Raw genomic sequence first — 18,609 nt, forward strand, 5'->3', positions numbered from 1 at the left:
TCCCCCTCCCATTCTTTAGATGACATGGCCATCATGGGCCTCCTGCAGTGCCACAATGATGCCACCCCAAGGTTGCAGGAACAGCAACTCATATTCCGCCTGGGAACCCTGCAGCATAATGGTATCAACGTGGACTTCACCAGTTTCAAAATCTCTCCCACCGCATCCCTAAACCAGCCCAATTCGTCCCCTCCCCCCACTGCACCACACAACCAGCCCAGCTCTTCCCCTTCACCCACTGCATCCCAAAACCAGTCCAACCTGTCTCTGCCTCCCTAATCTGTTCTTCCTCTCACCCATCCCTTCTCCCACCCCTAGCCGCACCCCCATCTACCTACTAACCTCATCCCACCTCCTTGACCTGTCTGTCTTCCCTGGACTGACCTATCCCCTCCCTACCTCCCCACCTATACTCTCTCCACCTATCTTCTTTTCTCTCCATCTTCAGTCCGCCTCCCCCTCTCTCCCTATTTATTCCAGAACCCTCACCCCATCCCCCTCTCTGATGAAGGGTCTAGGCCCGAAACGTCAGCTTTTGTGCTCCTGAGATGCTGCTTGGCCTGCTGTGTTCATCCAGCCTCACATTTTGTCATCTTGGATTCTCCAGCATCTGCAGTTCCCATTATCTATGGTGATTCTGTTTGATTAGATTCTGATTTTCCAAATGCCCTGCTATTATTTTCTCCATAGTTGATTGCCACATATTTCCAACAATTGATGTTACGTTGTTTCGGTTGTAGTTATCTTCTTTTTGCCTCTCTCCTTTTTAAATAGGTATGTCACATCGGCAGTTTTCCAGCCCTCAGATGCTTCTCTGGAATCTAAACCTTTTTGGGAAATTACAATCAACGCAGACACCGACTCTGAAGCTCATTGTTGAGAATCTTAGAAAGTCAACCATCACGGCAAAGAGTCTAATCTGCTTTCACTCCATTAGATTGTCTACTGCTACTTCTCTAATGGTAGTGATGGAGTGGTAGTGATGTGTTTAATTCCTCCCTGTATTCTTTAGTAATAAGGGGATCCTTGAAGTATCTTCCACTGTAAAGACTACCCCTTTCTCATTATCACTGATAATGGGAAGCTCAGATGCTGGAGAATCCAAGATAACAAAGTGTGAAGCTGGATGAACACAGCAGGCCAAGCAGCATCTCAGGAGCACAAAAGCTGACATTTCAGGCCTCGACCCTTTTCTCATTATCATTGTTTCTTGATTTAAAAATTAACCTGGCCGTTACAGCCTAGCATATGATTAATGGCATTACCTCTAAAACCTTCTTGGCTAAAGTGTTCAATAGAGTGCTACAACCTGAAAGAAGTAATTCTTCCCTGAATTAATAGGCAACCAATTTGAAAATGTGGCCTCTGGTCGTAAAATCTTTCACAAATGGGAGTAATCTCTACGGATATACACTATCAAGCCTCTTTAGAATCTTACATGTTGAAAAAATAAGATTTTTTCAATCTTATAAACGCCAATGAACGTAGTCCCAGCCTGCCCAACTTTCCTAAGCATAGCAATCCCCTACGCCATTTCCGAAATCAACCCAGTCAACATGAGGTGTATGGCATCCGCGGCATTCGCTCTGTGGCCGTACATGACTTGTCAGTTACCATCCTGCTGCTACGACTCTACTTCTATTTACGATGCAGTCCTCTGTCCATCCGAACAAACTACCCTTGAACACATGGGCTCTTTTCATTTGAGACACCTTATGAGCTGTACCTTATCAAATGCTTTGTTGAAATCTCAATGTACTACATCAACTGGTGGTCCTTCATCAGTAATGTTTGTTTCCTTCTCAAAGCACTGTAGCAAGTTTGTCAAGTATTATTTCCCCTTTATAAAAGGATGTTAACTCTGTAGGATGTTATAGCACACTAAGTACCCTGTTATTTCATCTTTCATTGCCGGCATGAACATCTACCCAGGTTGACCTAAATTGGCAAGACTGGCTTGCTATTTTGTCGAAGTATCTTTGTAATAATGGTGTTATGTTCACAATCTTTCAATCCTCTGAGAATTTTCCACAATCTAAGGATTCTTGGAAGATTATCATCAGTGCCTCCATTGTATCTGTAGCTGCATTGTTCAACATGAGAGGATACAACTCATGATACCCCTTGGATATTTTCTCTACTGATTGGAGTCATGTTTGGAATTCTGTGCAGTGACATTCACTTTTAACAGTTTGCTAAATACTACCAGGAACAGAAATTGTCATCCAGCTGCAACTAAACTAAAGCTTTCAGCACAGAAGGAAGTCTTTCAATTCATTATGAACCTAATAACTCCTGTAAAGGGCAATACAATTTGCCTCAGTCCACAAATGTTCTTCCTCCAACATCCTGAGATGCATCATCTGTATTTCTTCAAATTTACCACAGATTCTGTTTCAATCATCCTTTCAGCAATACGCATGACAACAATTCGGCATTCTTAGTCCCCCTGTAGCCTCCGTTGCACACGTGCATTGTTAGATGATTATTTATTTGTGTGCCTGCTTTTTTGCTCGAATGGATAAAGGTAAATTTCTGTTCTTTTGTCATCAGAGCTATTGCCTCCTCACTCTCATCTTCCTTGTTTTATCCTGTGCTGGAATATTTAATTTGTTGACATATCTGAAATATGTGGTTGAATGGATTGGGTTTTGTAACATTGCATTCCCCATAGACCATCTACCGATACTGTTGCTTGTTCTAACAGTTATTATCTTGCAGAGTGGAAAATACAGTTTGAAAGCAATGGAACATTATCGATGAAGAAGTTGATGCATAAATTGCTGCGATCTTCCAAACTACAAACTCACCTTCAATTCTTTCTCGGTCAGAGCATTGTGCCGGCGCAAATTAATCGTGTTCTCAATGGGACTTACAAAACCATGGAATTGAATTTGCATGTTGATTTCTTCTTCCCTCTTCAGAAATGCAAAGTAGTATCGTGATGAAGCTTCCAAGGCGATGATTGTGTCCTTCAATGAACGGAAAAGTGACTCTTAGATTCATGGAAATATTTCACTACTTCTATAGACATGAAAGGCAAACATTCTCCCTACATATGACCCAGTCTCATTTTATCGTATCTTTCTCATTTTACATGCCACGGGATAATCATTGCAGTGTAACAGAAATGTTGATCATGGAAATTTATCACTGTTTTCATAAATAATGGCAAATTTTCAACATCTTGCAATTGTATGAAGGCTCAGTCTCATCACAACTCGCCTGCTGCACAAAGACATTCTTGCACTGCTTTGAATGTTAGGGCTGAAACAAAACACAATCATGACACAAATGCATCAACACCCCACTTTCAACAGGATCTGATATCCTTGCCAGGCACTGGAGGGGTTGCGGAGACTGATGAGTGGATAAAGTTGTTCCTCTGTTCAAGCAGGAAAACAGGAACTTTCCAGGAAACTACAGACTGGTGAGTGTCTCATGTCTCAAAGGTATGGGCTAATAAGGGACAGCCAGCATGGCATTATGCGGGGCAGGTTATGTCTTACCAAGTCAGTTGAAGTTTTCAAGGAGGTGACAAGGGTGATCAATTAGGGCAGAACAGTTGATAACATATACATGGATTTTACGAAGGTTTTCAACAAGGTCCCTCATGGTATGCTCATCCAGAAGATTAAGATCCATCAGATCCGTGGTGACTTGGCCTGCCCATATAAGGCAGACGGTAGCGGTGGAAGGCTAACAAAGAGAACACAGCAGGCCAGGCAGCATCAACAATGTCAGCTTTCCTGTTCCTCTGATGCAGCCTGACCTGCTGCATTCCTCCAGCTCCACACTTGGTTATCTCTGATTCCAGCATCTACAGTTCTTGCCGTCTCAGTGGTGGAAAGCTGTTTTTCTGGCTGCAGCTCAGTGACGAGTGGTGTTCCGCATCGATGTGACTTCAGCTGTTTGTGATATATGTAAATGACTTGGTTGCAAATGTAGATGGGGGATTACTAAGTTTGCAGATGATATAAGGACCAGTGGACTTGTGGACAGCATGGAAGGTTGTCAAAGGACACAGCAAGATACAGACCAATTGCAAACACGAGCGGAGAAATGGCCGATGGAATTTAATCTGGGCAGGCATGAGGTGTTGCATTTTAGGAGACCAAGTGTTAAGGAAAGGGATACACAGTTAATGGCAGGACCCCAAACAGCAGTGATGTCCAGAGGGATCTTGGGGTCCTAGACCATAACTCCCTGACAGTAGCCACACAAGTAGATAGGGTGGTCAAGAAGGCATATCGCATGCTTGCCTTTATTCATAGGGGAACTCAGTGCAAGAGTCAGGATGTCACATTGCAGCTTTACAAGACTTTGGTGAGACCACACAGAGTATTGCATTCAATTCTGGCCGCCACATTACACTAAGGACGTGCAGGCTTTGGACAGGGTGCAGAAGAGATTTACCAGCATGCTGACTGGAATAGAGGGTATGAACGAGAGGGAGAAGCTGGAAAAACTCTTCGTTTTCTCTGGAGCAGTAGAAGCTGAGGGCAGGCTTGATAGAAGTCTATAAAATTAGGAGATACATAAATACAGCTAACGGTCAGAAAATTTCTCCCCCGGAGTTGAAGTGTCCACTGTTAGGGGGCATGCATTTAAGCTGAGAGGGGGGGAAGTTCAAAAGACATGTGAGGGGCAAATATTTCACACTGAGCATGTTACAAGTGTGGAATACATTGCCCGGGGTGGTATGGATGCAGATACGATGAAAGCATTTAAAAGGGACTTTTAGTTAAGTGCACGAATATGCAAGGAATGGAGGACTATGGATCAAGGACAGGCAGAAGGGATTATTTCATTTGTTGTCATGTTTGGCCCAACATGGTGGGCCAAAGGGCACATTCCTGTTGCTGTCGTGTTCCAAGTTTTATGCTCACCTGTGTCATGATTGCAAAAAGTAGGATTGGGAAGAATTTTTGAGAAGCGCTTGTGAACATTATTTCATGTAAGGACAAATGGGATAAGGATTAGGTGACACAGCACAATCAGATCTTGGAGCCCATGATGAATCATAGGGACCTCACAAGCACCAATGATCAGAGGGATCTCAGGATCTTGATGTGCATGCCTGTTGATCCCCCAATGTAATGGACCAGGTCGTTGAAGTGGTTTGGAAGGCAGATTGGATACTTGTCTTTATTAGACTTAATATTAAGTGGTAGAGTTTCAGAATAGGCAGGGTATGTACAACACTGTTGGGCCGAACCAACATTAAGTCAACGATGAGAAAATACAGTGAGACTTGGACAACGATCAGGCTTGGCCTGATAAAGGATAAGTTACATTTGCACCATACAAGTGCTAAGCAGCAATCAGCTCCAACAAGAGAGAATATGACCATATCAAAAAAATTCCATGTCCTTACCCTCACATCATCGTTACATTTATTTTTTTTTGATGTGCAAGTGCAATCCAAGCCATGCAAGGCTACGGGCCAGGTGTTGGAAATGAGGTCAGAACAATTCAGTGCTTGTTCTTGACTGTCACAGAATCTGTCAGCTTATAATGTATTTCTCCTGTATTGTAGACTACTGAGGTGCTTGGCTATCCACTAAACCAAGGTTAACACTGATCTAAAACTAAACTGGGTCAGTTATATAATCAGCAGTAGCCAGGTCCATAGTACAAACCACCCTGCTGTGGGACAGAGTAAGGCAAATCCAAGTGAGCGAACGTGGTTGGAGACTCATTCGTTGGGGGCATAGATTCTGTTGCCACATTTGAGACACAAGGGCCGCGTGTTGCTTCCCTGGTGCCTAGGTCAAGGACATCTCTGAGTGGTTGCAACAAATTCTTAAAGGGGAGGGTGAGCAGCCAGAGGCCACGGGGCACGTTGGTACCAATGACATAGGCCGAAAGAGGGATGACATCCTGCGGACTATGTGCAAGGAGTTAGCAAAGAGGCTGAAAGGCAGGACCGAGAGGGTAATAATTTATGGGTTGCCATGAGTGCCACATGTTAGTGAGCTAAGTCATAGAAAGATAGGTGAGATGAATGCATGGTTAAGGAGCTGGCACAGGGGGCAGGGTTTCCGGTTCATGGATAATTGGGACCGTTTCTGAGCAAGGGGTGACCTGTCTAAGAGGGATGGGAGGCAAGACGCTGTGAGCGGGTCAGGACGGAGGGGGCAAGTGCCTGTGAGCAGGACAGGAAGGAGGGGCAAGTCGCTGTGAGCAGGTCAGGGCTGCGGGGGCAAGTCCCTGTCAGCGGGACAGGTCTGCGGCGGCCAGTCCCTGTCAGCGGGAGAGGGCTGCGGGGGTCAGTCCCTGTCAGCGGGAGAGGGCTGCGGGGGCCAGTACCACTGAGCGCGACAGGACTGCAGGGGGCAAATCGCTGTGAGCGGGTCAGGGATCGGGGGCCAGTCCCTCTGAGCGGGTCAGGACTGCAGGGGGCAAATCGCTGTGAGCGGGTCGGGGCTGCGGGGGTCAGCCGCTGTGAGTGGACAGGGCTACGGAGGCCAATCCCTGTGAGCGGGACAGGGCTGCGGGGGCCAGTCCCTGTGAGCGGATCAGGGCTGCGGGGGGGCAGTCCCTGTGAGCAAGTCAGGGCTGTGGGGGCCAGTCCCTGCGAGCGGGTCAGGACTGCGGGGGCCAGAGCCTGTGAGCGGGTCAGGGCTGCGGGGGCCAGTAACTGTGAGGGGGTCAGGGGTGCGGGGGAAAATCGCTGTGACCGAGAGGGCTGCAGGGGACAGTCCCTGTGAGCAGGTAATGGCTGCGGGGGCCAGTGCCTGTGAGAGGGTCGGGGCTGCGGGGGCCAGTGCTTGTGAGCGGGTCAGGGCTGCGGGTCCAGACCGTCTGAGCGGGTCAGGGCTGCAGGGGGCCAGCCCCTGTGAGCGGGTCAGGGATGTGGGGGCGAGCCCCTGTGAGCGGGTCAGGGCTGCGAGGGCAAGTCCCTGTCAGCGGGACAGGACTGCGGGGTAAATCGCTGTGAGCGGATCAGGGCTGTGGGGGCCAGTCTCTGTGAGCGGGTCAGGACTGCAGGGGGACTGTCCCTGTCAGCGGGACAGGACTGCAGGGGGCAAATCGCTGTGAGCGGGTCAGGGCTGCACGACCCAGTCCCTGTGTGCAGGTCAGGGCTGCGGGGGCCAGTTCATGTGAGCGGGTCGGACTGCAGGGGGCCAGTCCCTGTGAGCGGGAGAGGGCTGCGGGGGCCAGTCCCTGTGAGCGGGTCAGGGCTGCGGGGGCCAGTAACTGTGAGGGGGTCAGGGGTGCGGGGGAAAATCGCTGTGACCGGGAGAGGGCTGCGGGGGACAGTGCCTGTGAGCAGGTCATGGCTGCGGGGGCCAGTGCCTGTGAGCGGGTCGGGGCTGCGGGTCCAGTTCCTCTGAGCGGGTCAGGGCTGCAGGGGGCCAGCCCCTGTGAGCGGGTCAGGGATGTGGGGGCGAGTCCCTGTGAGCGGATCAGGGCTGCGGGGACCAGTCCCTGTGAGCGCGAAAGGACTGCAGGGGGCAAATCGCAGTGAGCGGAATAGGGCTGCGGGGGCCAGTCCATGTGAGCGGGTCAGGGCTGCGGGGGCCAATCCCTGTGAGCGGGTCAGGGCTGCGGGGGCCAGTCCCTGTGAGCGGGTCAGGGCTGCGGGGACCAGTCCCTGTGAGTGGGTCAGGGCTGCGGGGGCAAGTCCCTGGGAGCGGGTCAGGGCTGCGAGGGCAAGTCCCTGCCAGCGGGACAGGACTGCAAGGGGCAGGTCCCTGTCAGCGGGACAGGACTGCGGGGGGCAAGTCGCAGTGAACGGGTCAGGGCTGCGGGGGCAAGTCGCAGTGAGCGGGTCAGGGCTGCGGGGGCCAGTCACTCTGAGCGGGTCAGGGCTGCGGGGGCCAGTCCCTGTGAGCGGGTCAGGGCTGCGGGGGCCAGTCCCTGTGAGCGGGTCAGGGCTGTGGGGGACAGTCCCACTGAGCGGGTCAGGGCTGCGGGGCGCAGTGTCGCAGTGAGGGGGGTCAGGGCTGCGGGGGGCCAGTCCCCGTGAGCGGGTCAGGGCTGCGGGGGGCAGTGTCGCAGTGAGCGGGTCAGGGCTGCGGGGGCCAGTCCCTGTCAGCGGGACAGGGCTGCGGGGGGCAAGTCACAGTCAGCGGGACACGACTGCGGGGGGCAAGTCGCAGTGAGCAGGTCAGGGCTGTGGGGGGCAAGTTGCAGGGAGCGGGTCACGGCTGCGGGGGGGCAGTGTCGCACTGAGCGGGTCAGGGCTGCGGGGGGCAAGTGGGGGACAGTCCCTCTGAGCGGGTCAGGGCTGCGGGGGCCAATCCCTCTGAGCGGGTCAGGGCTGCGGGGGCCAGTCCATCTCAGCGGGTCAGGGTTGCGGCGGCCAGTCCCTCTGAGCGGGTCAGACCTGCGGGGGCATGTCCCTGTCAGCAGGACAGGACTGCGGGGGGGCAAGTCCCTGTCAGCGGGACACGACTGCGGGGGGAAAGTCGCAGTGAGCGGGTCAGGGCTGCGGGCGGCCAGTCGCAGTGAGCGGGTCAGGGCTGCGGGCGGCAAGTCCCTGTCAGCGGGACAGGACTGCGGGGGGCAAGTCGCAGTGAGCGGGTCAGGTCTGCGGGGGACAAGTCGCAGTGAGCGGGTCAGGGCTGCGGGGGGCCAGTCCCTGTGAGCGGGTCTGGGCTGCGGGGGCCAGTCCCTGTGAGCGGGTCAGGGCTGTGGGGGGCCAGTCCCTGTGAGCGGGTCAGGACTGTGGGGGGCAAGTCGCAGTGAGCGGGTCAGGGCTGTGGGGGGCAAGTTGCAGTGAGCAGGTCAGGACTGCGGGGGGCAAGTCACAGAGAGTGGGTCAGGGCTGCTGGGGGCCAGTCCCTGTGAGCGGGTCTGGGCTGCGGGGACCAGTCCCTGTGAGCGGGTCAGGGCTGCGGGGGGCCAGTCCCTGTGAGCGGGTCAGGGCTGCGGGGGGCAAGTGACAGTGAGTGGGACAGGACTGCGGGGGCCAGTCCCTGTGAGCGGGTCAGGGCTGCGGGGACCAGTCCCTGTGAGCGGGTCAGGTCTGCGGGGGCCAGTCCCTGTGAGCGTGTCAGGGTTGCGGCAGGCCAATCCCTGTGAGCGGGTCAGGGCTGCGGGGGGCATGTTGCAGTGAGCGGGTCAGGGCTGCAGGGGCCAGTCCCTCTGAGGGGGTCAGGACTGCGGGGGCAAAGTCGCACTGAGTGGGTCAGGACTGCGGGGGGCCAGTTCCTGTGAGCGGGTCAGGGGTGCGGGGGCAAGTCCCAGTCAGCGGGACAGGACTGCGGGGGTCAAGTCGCAGTGAGCGGGTCAGGGCTGCGGGGGCCAGTCGCAGTGAGCGGGTCAGGGCTGCGGGGGCAAGTCCCTGTGAGCAGGTCACGGCTGCGGGGGCCAGTCACTGTGAGCAGGTCACGGCTGCGGGGGCCAGTCCCTGAGAGCAGGTCAGGGATGCGGGGGCCAGTCCCGGTGAGCGGGTCAGGGCTTCGAGGGCATGTCCCTGTCAGCGGGACAGGGCTGCAGGGGGGCAGGTCCCCGTCAGCGGGACAGGACTGCAGCGGGGCAGGTCGCAATGAGCGGTTCAGGGCTGCGGGGGCCAGTCCCTGTGAGCGAGTCAGGGCTGCGGCTGAGAGTCCCTGTGAGCGGGTCAGGGCTGCGGCGGGCCAGTTCCTGTGAGCGGGTCAGGGCTGCGGCTGAGAGTCCCTGTGAGCGGGTCAGGGCTGCGGCGGGCCAGTTCCTGTGAGCGGGTCAGGGCTGCGGGGTGCAAGTCGCAGTCAGCGGGTCAGGGCTGCGGGGTGAAAGTCGCAGTGAGCGGGTCAGGGCTGCGGGGGGAAAGTCGCAGTGAGCAGGACAGGGCTGCAGGGGCAAGTCCCTGTCAGTGGGACAGGACTGCGGGGGGCAAGTCGCAGTGAGGGGGTCAGGGCTGCGGGGTGCAGTGTCGCAGTGAGCGGGTCAGGGCTGCAGGGGCAAGTCCCTGTCAGTGGGACAGGACTGCGGGGGGCAAGTCGCAGTGAGGGGGTCAGGGCTGCGGGGTGCAGTGTCGCAGTGAGCGGGTCAGGGCTGCAGGGGCAAGTCCCTGTCAGTGGGACAGGACTGCGGGGGGCAAGTCCCCGTCAGCGGGTCAGGGCTGCGGGGTGCAAGTCGCAGTGAGCGGGTCAGGGCTGCGGTGCCAAGTCCCTGTCAGCGGGACAGGACTGCAGGGGGCAAGTCGCAGTGAGCGGGTCAGGGCTGCAGGGGGCAGTGTCGTAGTGAGCTGGTCAGGGCTCTGGGGGGCAAGTCGCAGTGAGTTGGTCAGGGCTGCAGGGGGGCCAGTCGCAGTAGGCGGGTCAGGGCTGTGGGGGCCAGTCCCTGTGAGCTGGTCAGAGCTGCGGGGGCCAGTCCCTTTCACCGGGTTAGGGCTGCGGGGGGCAGTGTCGCAGTGATGCGGTCAGGGCTGCAGGGGCAAGTCCCTGTCAGCGGGTCAGGGCTGCGGGGGGCAAGTTGCAGTGAGCAGGTCAGGGCTGCGAGTGGCAGTGTCGCAGTGAGCGGGTCAGGGCAGCGGGGGGCAAGGCCCCGTGAGCGGATCAGGGCTGAGGGGTGCGAGTCGCAGTGAGCGGGTCAGGGCTGCGGGGGGGCCAGTCACAGTTAGCGGGTCAGGGCTGCGGGGGGCCAGTCGCAGTAGGCGGGTCAGGGCTGTGGGGGCCAGTCCCTGTGAGCTGGTCAGAGCTGCGGGGGCCTGTCCCTTTCACCGGGTCAGGGCTGCGGGGGCCAGTCGCAGTGAGCGGGTCAGGGCTGCGGGGGGAAAGTCGCAGTGAGCAGGACAGGGCTGCAGGGGCAAGTCCCTGTCAGTGGGACAGGACTGCGGGGGGCAAGTCGCAGTGAGGGGGTCAGGGCTGCGGGGTGCAGTGTCGCAGTGAGCGGGTCAGGGCTGCAGGGGCAAGTCCCTGTCAGTGGGACAGGACTGCGGGGGGCAAGTCGCAGTGAGGGGGTCAGGGCTGCGGGGTGCAGTGTCGCAGTGAGCGGGTCAGGGCTGCAGGGGCAAGTCCCTGTCAGTGGGACAGGACTGCGGGGGGCAAGTCCCCGTCAGCGGGTCAGGGCTGCGGGGTGCAAGTCGCAGTGAGCGGGTCAGGGCTGCGGTGCCAAGTCCCTGTCAGCGGGACAGGACTGCGGGGGGCAAGTCGCAGTGAGCGGGTCAGGGCTGCAGGGGGCAGTGTCGTAGTGAGCTGGTCAGGGCTCTGGGGGGCAAGTCGCAGTGAGTTGGTCAGGGCTGCAGGGGGGCCAGTCGCAGTAGGCGGGTCAGGGCTGTGGGGGCCAGTCCCTGTGAGCTGGTCAGAGCTGCGGGGGCCAGTCCCTTTCACCGGGTTAGGGCTGCGGGGGGCAGTGTCGCAGTGATGCGGTCAGGGCTGCAGGGGCAAGTCCCTGTCAGCGGGTCAGGGCTGCGGGGGGCAAGTTGCAGTGAGCAGGTCAGGGCTGCGAGTGGCAGTGTCGCAGTGAGCGGGTCAGGGCAGCGGGGGGCAAGGCCCCGTGAGCGGATCAGGGCTGAGGGGTGCGAGTCGCAGTGAGCGGGTCAGGGCTGCGGGGGGGCCAGTCACAGTTAGCGGGTCAGGGCTGCGGGGGGCCAGTCGCAGTAGGCGGGTCAGGGCTGTGGGGGCCAGTCCCTGTGAGCTGGTCAGAGCTGCGGGGGCCTGTCCCTTTCACCGGGTCAGGGCTGCGGGGGCCAGTCGCAGTGAGCGGGTCAGGGCTGCGGGGGCAAGTCAATGTGAGCGGGACAGGACTGCGGGGGCAATTCCCCATGAGCGGGTCAGGGCTGCGGGGTGCAAGTCGCAGTGAGCGGGTCAGGGCTGCGGGGGGGGCCAGTCGCAGTGAGCGGGTCAGGGCTGCGGGGGGCCAGTCGCAGTAGGCGGGTCAGGGCTGTGGGGGCCAGTCCCTGTGAGCTGGTCAGAGCTGCGGGGGCCAGTCCCTTTCACCGGGTTAGGGCTGCGGGGGGCAAGTCGCAGTGAGCGGGTCAGGGCTTGGGGGACCGGTCCCCGTAAGCGGGTCAGCGCTGCGGGGGGCCGGTCCCCCTGAGCGGGTCAGGGATGCGGGGGGAAGGTCGCAGTGAGCGGGGAGGTCTGCGGGGGGCAAGTCGCAGTGAGCGGGTCAGGGCTGCGGGGGGCAGTGTCACAGTGAGCGGGCCAGGGCTGCGGAGGCCAGAACCTGTGAGCGGGTCAGGGTGCGGTGACCAGACCCGGTGAGTGGGTCAGGGCTGCGGGGAGAAAGTCGCAGTGAGTGGGTCAGGGCTGCGGGGGCCAGGTCGCAGTGAGCGGGTCAGTGCTGCGGGGGACCAGTCGCAGTGAGCGGTCAGGTCTGCGGGGGGCCAGTCGCAGTGAGCGGGTCAGGTCTGCGGGGGGCCAGTCGCAGTGAGCGGGTCATGGCTGCTGGGGGCAAGTCGCAGTGAGCGGGTCAGGGCTGCGGGCGGCAAGTCGCAGTGAAATGGGTCAGGTCTGCGGGGGGCAAGTCGCAGTGAGCGGGTCAGGTCTGCGGGGGCTCGTCCCTGTGAGCGGGTCAGGGGTGCGGCGGGCCAGTCCCTGTGAGCGGGTCAGGGCTGCAGGGGCCAGTCCCTGTTAGTGGGTCACAGCTGCGGGGGCCAGTCCCTGTGAGCGGGTCTGGGCTGCGGGGGCCAGTCCCTGTGAGCGGGTCAGGGCTGCGGGGGGCAAGTTGCAGTGAGCGGGTCGGGGCTGCGGGGGACAAGTCGCAGTGAGCAGGTCAGGGCTGCGGGGGGCCAATCGCAGTGAGCGGGTCAGGGCTGCGGGGGGCCAGTCCCTGTGAGCGAGTCAGGGCTGCGGCGGAGAGTCCCTGTGAGCAGGTCAGGCTGCGGGGGCCAGTCCCTCTGAGCGGGTCAGGGCTGCGGGGGCCAAGACCTCCGAGCGGGTCAGGGCTGCGGGGTCCAGTCCCTCTGAGCGGGTCAGGGCTGCGGGGGCCAGTCACTCTGAGCGGGTCAGGGCTGCGGGGGCCAAGTCCTCTGAGCGGGTCAGGGCTGCGGGGGCCACGCCCTCTGAGCGGGTCAGGGCTGTGGGGGACAGTCCCACTGAGCGGGTCAGGGCTGCGGGGCGCAGTGTCGCAGTGAGGGGGGTCAGGGCTGCGGGGGGCCAGTCCCCGTGAGCGGGTCAGGGCTGCGGGGGGCAGTGTCGCAGTGAGCGGGTCAGGGCTGCGGGGGCCAGTCCCTGTCAGCGGGACAGGGCTGCGGGGGGCAAGTCACAGTCAGCGGGACACGACTGCGGGGGGCAAGTCGCAGTGAGCAGGTCAGGGCTGTGGGGGGCAAGTTGCAGGGAGCGGGTCACGGCTGCGGGGGGGCAGTGTCGCACTGAGCGGGTCAGGGCTGCGGGGGGCAAGTGGGGGACAGTCCCTCTGAGCGGGTCAGGGCTGCGGGGGACAGTCCCTCTGAGCGGGTCAGGGCTGCGGGGGCCAATCCCTCTGAGCGGGTCAGGGCTGCGGGGGCCAGTCCATCTCAGCGGGTCAGGGTTGCGGCGGCCAGTCCCTCTGAGCGGGTCAGACCTGCGGGGGCATGTCCCTGTCAGCAGGACAGGACTGCGGGGGGGCAAGTCCCTGTCAGCGGGACACGACTGCGGGGGGAAAGTCGCAGTGAGCGGGTCAGGGCTGCGGGCGGCCAGTCGCAGTGAGCGGGTCAGGGCTGCGGGCGGCAAGTCCGTGTCAGCGGGACAGGACTGCGGGGGGCAAGTCGCAGTGAGCGGGTCAGGTCTGCGGGGGACAAGTCGCAGTGAGCGGGTCAGGGCTGCGGGGGGCCAGTCCCTGTGAGCGGGTCTGGGCTGCGGGGGCCAGTCCCTGTGAGCGGGTCAGGGCTGTGGGGGGCCAGTCCCTGTGAGCGGGTCAGGACTGTGGGGGGCAAGTCGCAGTGAGCGGGTCAGGGCTGTGGGGGGCAAGTTGCAGTGAGCAGGTCAGGACTGCGGGGGGCAAGTCACAGAGAGTGGGTCAGGGCTGCGGGGGCCAGTCCATGTGAGTGGGTCAGAGCTGCGGGGGCAAGTCACTGGGAGCGGATCAGGGCTGTGGGGGCCAGTCCCTGTGAGCGGGTCAGGACTGCAGGGGGACTGTCCCTGTCAGCGGGACAGGACTGCAGGGGGCAAATCGCTGTGAGCGGGTCAGGGCTGCACGACCCAGTCCCTGTGTGCGGGTCAGGGCTGCGGGGGCCAGTTCATGTGAGCGGGTCGGACTGCAGGGGGCCAGTCCCTGTGAGCGGGAGAGGGCTGCGGGGGCCAGTCCCTGTGAGCGGGTCAGGGCTGCGGGGGCCAGTAACTGTGAGGGGGTCAGGGGTGCGGGGGAAAATCGCTGTGACCGGGAGAGGGCTGCGGGGGACAGTGCCTGTGAGCAGGTCATGGCTGCGGGGGCCAGTGCCTGTGAGCGGGTCGGGGCTGCGGGTCCAGTTCCTCTGAGCGGGTCAGGGCTGCAGGGGGCCAGCCCCTGTGAGCGGGTCAGGGATGTGGGGGCGAGTCCCTGTGAGCGGATCAGGGCTGCGGGGACCAGTCCCTGTGAGCGCGAAAGGACTGCAGGGGGCAAATCGCAGTGAGCGGAATAGGGCTGCGGGGGCCAGTCCATGTGAGCGGGTCAGGGCTGCGGGGGCCAATCCCTGTGAGCGGGTCAGGGCTGCGGGGGCCAGTCCCTGTGAGCGGGTCAGGGCTGCGGGGACCAGTCCCTGTGAGTGGGTCAGGGCTGCGGGGGCAAGTCCCTGGGAGCGGGTCAGGGCTGCGAGGGCAAGTCCCTGCCAGCGGGACAGGACTGCAAGGGGCAGGTCCCTGTCAGCGGGACAGGACTGCGGGGGGCAAGTCGCAGTGAGCGGGTCAGGGCTGCGGGGGCAAGTCGCAGTGAGCGGGTCAGGGCTGCGGGGGCCAGTCCCTGTGAGCGGGTCAGGTCTGCGGGGGCCAGTCCCTGTGAGCGGGTCAGGGCTGCGGGGGCCAGTCCCTGTGAGCGGGTCAGGGCTGTGGGGGACAGTCCCACTGAGCGGGTCAGGGCTGCGGGGCGCAGTGTCGCAGTGAGGGGGGTCAGGGCTGCGGGGGGCCAGTCCCCGTGAGCGGGTCAGGGCTGCGGGGGGCAGTGTCGCAGTGAGCGGGTCAGGGCTGCGGGGGCCAGTCCCTGTCAGCGGGACAGGGCTGCGGGGGGCAAGTCACAGTCAGCGGGACACGACTGCGGGGGGCAAGTCGCAGTGAGCAGGTCAGGGCTGTGGGGGGCAAGTTGCAGGGAGCGGGTCACGGCTGCGGGGGGGCAGTGTCGCACTGAGCGGGTCAGGGCTGCGGGGGGCAAGTGGGGGACAGTCCCTCTGAGCGGGTCAGGGCTGCGGGGGCCAATCCCTCTGAGCGGGTCAGGGCTGCGGGGGCCAGTCCATCTCAGCGGGTCAGGGTTGCGGCGGCCAGTCCCTCTGAGCGGGTCAGACCTGCGGGGGCATGTCCCTGTCAGCAGGACAGGACTGCGGGGGGGCAAGTCCCTGTCAGCGGGACACGACTGCGGGGGGAAAGTCGCAGTGAGCGGGTCAGGGCTGCGGGCGGCCAGTCGCAGTGAGCGGGTCAGGGCTGCGGGCGGCAAGTCCCTGTCAGCGGGACAGGACTGCGGGGGGCAAGTCGCAGTGAGCGGGTCAGGTCTGCGGGGGACAAGTCGCAGTGAGCGGGTCAGGGCTGCGGGGGGCCAGTCCCTGTGAGCGGGTCTGGGCTGCGGGGGCCAGTCCCTGTGAGCGGGTCAGGGCTGTGGGGGGCCAGTCCCTGTGAGCGGGTCAGGACTGTGGGGGGCAAGTCGCAGTGAGCGGGTCAGGGCTGTGGGGGGCAAGTTGCAGTGAGCAGGTCAGGACTGCGGGGGGCAAGTCACAGAGAGTGGGTCAGGGCTGCTGGGGGCCAGTCCCTGTGAGCGGGTCTGGGCTGCGGGGACCAGTCCCTGTGAGCGGGTCAGGGCTGCGGGGGGCCAGTCCCTGTGAGCGGGTCAGGGCTGCGGGGGGGCAAGTGACAGTGAGTGGGACAGGACTGCGGGGGCCAGTCCCTGTGAGCGGGTCAGGGCTGCGGGGGCCAGTCCCTGTGAGCGGGTCAGGTCTGCGGGGGCCAGTCCCTGTGAGCGTGTCAGGGTTGCGGCAGGCCAATCCCTGTGAGCGGGTCAGGGCTGCGGGGGGCATGTTGCAGTGAGCGGGTCAGGGCTGCAGGGGCCAGTCCCTCTGAGGGGGTCAGGACTGCGGGGGCAAAGTCGCACTGAGTGGGTCAGGACTGCGGGGGGCCAGTTCCTGTGAGCGGGTCAGGGCTGCGGAGGACAGTTCCTGTGAGCGGGTCAGGGTGCGGGGACCAGTCCCTGTGAGTGGGTCAGGGCTGCGGGGGAAAAGTCGCAGTGAGTGGGTCAGGGCTGCGGGGGCCAGTGTCGCAGTGAGCTGGTCAGGGCTGCGGGGGGCCAGTCCCCGTGAGCGGGTCTGGGCTGCGGGGGCAGGTCGCAGTGAGCGGTTCAGGGCTGCGGGGGGCCAGTCGCAGAGAGCGGGTCAGGGGTGCGGGGGCAAGTCCCAGTCAGCGGGACAGGACTGCGGGGGTCAAGTCGCAGTGAGCGGGTCAGGGCTGCGGGGCCAGTCGCAGTGAGCGGGTCAGGGCTGCGGGGGCCAGTCGCAGTGAGCGGGTCAGGGCTGCGGGGGCAAGTCCCTGTGAGCAGGTCACGGCTGCGGGGGCCAGTCACTGTGAGCAGGTCACGGCTGCGGGGGCCAGTCCCTGAGAGCAGGTCAGGGATGCGGGGGCCAGTCCCGGTGAGCGGGTCAGGGCTTCGAGGGCATGTCCCTGTCAGCGGGACAGGGCTGCAGGGGGGCAGGTCCCCGTCAGCGGGACAGGACTGCAGCGGGGCAGGTCGCAATGAGCGGTTCAGGGCTGCGGGGGCCAGTCCCTGTGAGCGAGTCAGGGCTGCGGCTGAGAGTCCCTGTGAGCGGGTCAGGGCTGCGGCGGGCCAGTTCCTGTGAGCGGGTCAGGGCTGCGGCTGAGAGTCCCTGTGAGCGGGTCAGGGCTGCGGCGGGCCAGTTCCTGTGAGCGGGTCAGGGCTGCGGGGTGCAAGTCGCAGTCAGCGGGTCAGGGCTGCGGGGTGAAAGTCGCAGTGAGCGGGTCAGGGCTGCGGGGGGAAAGTCGCAGTGAGCAGGACAGGGCTGCAGGGGCAAGTCCCTGTCAGTGGGACAGGACTGCGGGGGGCAAGTCGCAGTGAGGGGGTCAGGGCTGCGGGGTGCAGTGTCGCAGTGAGCGGGTCAGGGCTGCAGGGGCAAGTCCCTGTCAGTGGGACAGGACTGCGGGGGGCAAGTCGCAGTGAGGGGGTCAGGGCTGCGGGGTGCAGTGTCGCAGTGAGCGGGTCAGGGCTGCAGGGGCAAGTCCCTGTCAGTGGGACAGGACTGCGGGGGGCAAGTCCCCGTCAGCGGGTCAGGGCTGCGGGGTGCAAGTCGCAGTGAGCGGGTCAGGGCTGCGGTGCCAAGTCCCTGTCAGCGGGACAGGACTGCAGGGGGCAAGTCGCAGTGAGCGGGTCAGGGCTGCAGGGGGCAGTGTCGTAGTGAGCTGGTCAGGGCTCTGGGGGGCAAGTCGCAGTGAGTTGGTCAGGGCTGCAGGGGGGCCAGTCGCAGTAGGCGGGTCAGGGCTGTGGGGGCCAGTCCCTGTGAGCTGGTCAGAGCTGCGGGGGCCAGTCCCTTTCACCGGGTTAGGGCTGCGGGGGGCAGTGTCGCAGTGATGCGGTCAGGGCTGCAGGGGCAAGTCCCTGTCAGCGGGTCAGGGCTGCGGGGGGCAAGTTGCAGTGAGCAGGTCAGGGCTGCGAGTGGCAGTGTCGCAGTGAGCGGGTCAGGGCAGCGGGGGGCAAGGCCCCGTGAGCGGATCAGGGCTGAGGGGTGCGAGTCGCAGTGAGCGGGTCAGGGCTGCGGGGGGGCCAGTCACAGTTAGCGGGTCAGGGCTGCGGGGGGCCAGTCGCAGTAGGCGGGTCAGGGCTGTGGGGGCCAGTCCCTGTGAGCTGGTCAGAGCTGCGGGGGCCTGTCCCTTTCACCGGGTCAGGGCTGCGGGGGCCAGTCGCAGTGAGCGGGTCAGGGCTGCGGGGGGAAAGTCGCAGTGAGCAGGACAGGGCTGCAGGGGCAAGTCCCTGTCAGTGGGACAGGACTGCGGGGGGCAAGTCGCAGTGAGGGGGTCAGGGCTGCGGGGTGCAGTGTCGCAGTGAGCGGGTCAGGGCTGCAGGGGCAAGTCCCTGTCAGTGGGACAGGACTGCGGGGGGCAAGTCGCAGTGAGGGGGTCAGGGCTGCGGGGTGCAGTGTCGCAGTGAGCGGGTCAGGGCTGCAGGGGCAAGTCCCTGTCAGTGGGACAGGACTGCGGGGGGCAAGTCCCCGTCAGCGGGTCAGGGCTGCGGGGTGCAAGTCGCAGTGAGCGGGTCAGGGCTGCGGTGCCAAGTCCCTGTCAGCGGGACAGGACTGCGGGGGGCAAGTCGCAGTGAGCGGGTCAGGGCTGCAGGGGGCAGTGTCGTAGTGAGCTGGTCAGGGCTCTGGGGGGCAAGTCGCAGTGAGTTGGTCAGGGCTGCAGGGGGGGCCAGTCGCAGTAGGCGGGTCAGGGCTGTGGGGGCCAGTCCCTGTGAGCTGGTCAGAGCTGCGGGGGCCAGTCCCTTTCACCGGGTTAGGGCTGCGGGGGGCAGTGTCGCAGTGATGCGGTCAGGGCTGCAGGGGCAAGTCCCTGTCAGCGGGTCAGGGCTGCG

At 62.0% G+C, this 18,609-nt stretch overlaps 2 long non-coding RNA genes across 2 annotated transcripts in view; both read right to left on the reverse strand.

Moving 5' to 3' along the window:
* Window positions 1-18,609, reverse strand: part of LOC132209153 (uncharacterized) — a 1,475,533-nt gene that overhangs the window by 1,365,738 nt on the left and 91,186 nt on the right. The window lies entirely within an intron of this gene.
* The window catches only part of LOC132209155 (uncharacterized), a 95,708-nt gene that overhangs the window by 67,743 nt on the left and 9,356 nt on the right, over window positions 1-18,609 (reverse strand). The window contains exon 2 of the long non-coding RNA XR_009445247.1: window positions 2,811-2,972. This is a non-coding gene — a long non-coding RNA (uncharacterized LOC132209155). The remainder of the gene's footprint in view (window positions 1-2,810; window positions 2,973-18,609) is intronic.

Source organism: Stegostoma tigrinum, unplaced genomic scaffold, assembly GCF_030684315.1.
Source record: "Stegostoma tigrinum isolate sSteTig4 unplaced genomic scaffold, sSteTig4.hap1 scaffold_68, whole genome shotgun sequence".
Classification (NCBI taxonomy): Eukaryota; Metazoa; Chordata; class Chondrichthyes; order Orectolobiformes; family Stegostomatidae; genus Stegostoma; species Stegostoma tigrinum.